The 4,322-nt window shown below is 35.2% G+C and overlaps 1 protein-coding gene across 2 annotated transcripts in view; it reads left to right on the forward strand.

Annotated features, from left to right (window-relative positions):
* The window catches only part of Cenpc (centromere protein C), a 65,065-nt gene that overhangs the window by 24,317 nt on the left and 36,426 nt on the right, over positions 1-4,322 (forward strand). The gene's annotated exons all lie outside the window — the stretch shown is intronic.

Below are 4,322 nucleotides of genomic sequence, written 5' to 3' on the forward strand. Positions count from 1 at the left end.
TAAGAGCTGGGATTACAGGCTGAGCGCTGCGACGCCCAGTCTCAATTGCAGCCTCAGTGAGTCCCAGGGGCAGGGGCCAGCAAGGCAGGCAGGGATCTAACCCTTGTCCCCTGTGTCTGCCTAAGCTGGCGCTTTAATCCACTAAGCTATCAGGCTGACCCTATTGGATAGTTCTTGTCGGCTGCTTTGGAAGACTTAATTTAAAAATTCTTAGTATTACTTCCTTAAATACAGAGAATTAGTATTATAAATAATGTGTAATAAGGAAATTTAGATTTATTTGTAACAGGTTGGCTATTTCTTTAAATGCTGAAAAAAAATGTATCCATTAAGCATTCATTTATTGTGGTCTTCTATTTGTATTGTCTTCATTCTGTTTTAGGTTTGTTTCTTTGTTCTTTGAGACAGAATCCTGTTATGTTGTCCAGGCTAGCCTTGAACTCATTGTGTAGCTTAGGCTGGCCTCAAACTTGCAGTTCTCCTGCCTCAGCCTCCCAGATACTTAGATTACATTGTCGGCCACCATGTCCAGCATTCAATGATAATGTTCTTTAAATAAACCAAATAAAATTTGGATTAAAGGTACAGAAAATAAGAGGGTTAGATTAGGGAAACATTTGCCTTTATTACAAACAGATTCTGTGGTATTGTCTGCTTTGTACTGTCTTTTTGTCTCATGCCACAGAGAGAAAATGTACTATTGTCCTGCTACCTTTTTACTAGTGTGATTATATTAAATATGTATTATGTAATATGCATTACACATAAATTACAAAATTTGTTTCTGTACCATGATTATGCTATTAAAATATATATGAAATGTTTATGAAGTACATTTGGAATGATTTTTTTATGTAATGTAGTTTAATATTACTAATTTCAGTTTAGGTAAGTGATTCATGTCTAGGAATTTATTCATTTCTTTCAAATTCTCCAGGTTATTGCAGTATTTTTTCAAATTAGTTTCTTTGAGTCCACTGGATTTCACTAGTGTCTGTTATTTTGCCTTTTCTAATTGCTTTGATACGAGTCTTTTTTAGCTTTCTTTGGGTAAGTTTAGCTAAGGGTTTATCAGTCTTATCCTTTCAAAGAAGAAACTCTTTACACTGATCTTTCATATTTTTTTAGTTTCAGTTCCATTGATTTCCACTGTAATCTTTGTAATTTCTTTCCATCTGTAGGTTTCAGATGTGTATTTGTCCTGTTTTTCTAGGACCATGAGATGCATTGTTATTTTGGACTGTGCTTTTTGTCTAATCTAGTATTCACTTCTGTAAACTTCATTGTTAGGAATGTTTTGTTTCCTGTGGATTTTGGTATGTTGTATTGCCACTGTCATTTGAGTATAGCATTTTTAATTTCTCTTCTAATTTCTTGTGAACCATTGATTGTTCAAGAAAATATTACTCTCAAGATATTTGTGTACTTTTTTTATTTTGCTGTTGATTTCTAGTTTCATTCTATTATGCTATGATATGATGCAGAAGATTACTGAATTCTTTCCTACCTAGTGATATGGCTTAAAATATGATCTATTTTGAAAGAAGTTTTGTGGGCTGCTGAGAAGAATATATGTTCTGCTATTGTTAGATAAAGCATTCTATAGAAAACTGTTGTGTCCGTTTGTTATTTTGAGTGTTTTAAACTCTGAAATATCTTTGTTGAGTTTTTTTGTCTGATTGACCTTTGTGCGAGAGTGGTGTATTGAGGTCCCCCAATATGATTGTATTGGTATCTGTGTGTCTGTTTATGTCAAGTAGTTTTTGTTTATGAAATTGGTGTTTGTGTGTATTCTTTTTTCAATTGTCATCTCTTTCTTGTGAATTATTCCCTTTGCCAGTCTGTAACAACTGCGTTTCTTTTTACAGTTTTGGTTTGAAGTTATTTATAGAGATTAAAACAGCCACTCCTGCTTATTTGGGGCTCTGGCTGCATGGAATGTCATTTTCTGTCTTTTCATTTTTAGTATGAATGTGTTTTATGGATGAAGTATGTTTATGGCAGGTAGCATTTAGTTGGATTTTTTTTTTTAATCTAATCTGCCAGTCTGTTTTTTGATTGGGAGATTAAGACCATTTACATTGAGAGGTATTTACCTATTCTAGTCCTTGTGTAATTTTTTTTTCTGTTTTGGGGGTGGGTATTGGGGGTCTCACTCAGGACCTTGTGCTTGCCAGGCAGGTGCTTATACCTCTGAGCAATATCCCCAGCCGTTATTTCTTTTTACAGTTTTGATATGAAGTCATTTGTACAAATTAGAATAGCCACTTTTGCTTGTTTGGGACTCTGGCTGCATGGAATATCATTTTCTGTCATTTCATTTTTAGTATGAACTATATCTTGGCTCTAATTTTTTAAATGCTGATGCTATTTATTTATTTATTTTTTAAATTTTAATTCTTTCCCCAGATGGTTATATGCTTTCTTCTGGGCTTTTCGATGTTGGTCTTGCTGTTTCTGCTTTAAGATTTCTTTGAGTGTATTCTGCAGTAATGGTTTGGTGATCATGAGATTTTTTTTTTTTAACATTTTCTGTTTTGGAAAGTATCAGTCTGTCAGTTTTGAAGGGTAAACTCAAAGCTTTCCTAGCCCTTAAGATTTGTGTTGAGAATTTTTCTGTTAATCTGACAGGTTTGCCAGTTTATGTGTTACTTGCATGTTTCTTTAACAACTTTAGTATTGTCTGTTCTGAAATTTTGGGATCTTTTTGATTTTCATGTTTCACATGGAGATTTTTTTTTTTCTCTTTTCTGACTATATTGGGTTCTAAATGCTTCATTTACTAGGGTATACATCTCGCTCTCTTCAATTAGGACTTTTTTTTTGTATAGGGTTTCACTATGCGGTTTGGACTTTTTTTTTTCAGCCTTCCCAGCTCTGGGATTACAGGCATGCACCACCATTCCTGGATTCCATTGCTCACTCAGTGTACCTGGGGGTGGGGCCAGTGTGCCATGTGGTCCATGGACATACTTTTGTGATATTTTGGAAATAATTTTTTTATACCATCAGTTTCCCTCTAATCCTATCTTAATCTTCATAATTCAAAAGTTTGTTGTTTTAGAGTTATTTTTGATGAACTTGTCAATTTCTGGTTATGTTATTGTTGAGTATCTGAATAAATGACTTATTAATCTTGTCCTAAAGTCTTCATATTCTACCTTCTGACAGGTCATACTCTAGCTAAAAATTTTAACTGAGTTTTTCATTTGAAGGATTTCTGCTTGTTTCTTTTCATAATCTGATTCCTTACTAGAGTTATGATTTTCATACTTTGTCTTCCTTAACTCATTTAACCACTTATTTATATTTTAAACTCATTGATTTAATTATCTTAGTAATTGAGTCATTTCACTCACTTGATTATTTACATCTTCTTTAAGGTCACTTATTTGTTTTTATTTTTTTAGACACGGTCTCTTTGTAGTCCAGGCTAGCTTCCACAGGTTAGGAAGATTTTCCCATTAGTTCTGGCTAATTATTTTCCAACTCCCCATTTTCCATTGATCCTAATTGGCTCAGGCCTCTAAATTTATCCTTGTTTCTTATATCTAGTAGTATTTGGGGTGAGTGCTTAGCTGTGGTAATCCCTGTCCTTTCCTTCTTTTAAAACTTCTTAGTGTTTCACAGGGTTGTTACATGTCTCTACCTGGGCTTAACTCTGCAGCCACAAACCAAGGACAAGTTCCTTTTATTATGTGTTTTGGATTATGTCCTAGTAAGTTCCACCAGAGCCTATGGATTATAGCACCTGGAAGGAATGCCCAGCTGTGCCCAACATCCTGTCTTTCCTGGAAATACTGTTTTTTATAAAGGGTGTCTAATTCTCTCTACCTAGATTGTGCTTAATGCTGATATGAGTTCTGCATTCTCTGCACCACCATGATGGATTTCCTTTTAATTTTTACATTTCTTTTATTCAACATCTTTGTATTGGTGCTTCTATGTATGAAGTCCTGTGGTTCATTTAAAAAAGATTGGAAGGAATGTACTCTGATTATTCATAGGTTAATAGTAGTATTTTAAAATAATATAGATAGAAGTTTCTCAGAAAAAATCTTGCCCACCCTTGTTTTGAAGGGCCAACCGAATAGCTCAGCAGATTAAAGCGCCTGCGAGGAGGTGCAGGGGCCAGGGGTTCGATTCCCAGGCCTGGTGTGCTGGCCCTGCTCCCGGGCCTTGCTGAGATGGCAGTTGAGACTGGGCATGGTGGCGTGCACCTTAATCCCAGCTCTTGGGAGGCTATAAACAAGTGGATCACTCTGAGTCTATCTAGTAGTGAGACCCTGAACACCCTGTAGACCCTTCCCTAAAATAAAAAA

The sequence above is a fragment of the Octodon degus genome, unplaced genomic scaffold, assembly GCF_000260255.1.
Source record: "Octodon degus isolate 3935 unplaced genomic scaffold, OctDeg1.0 scaffold00191, whole genome shotgun sequence".
NCBI lineage: Eukaryota > Metazoa > Chordata > Mammalia > Rodentia > Octodontidae > Octodon > Octodon degus.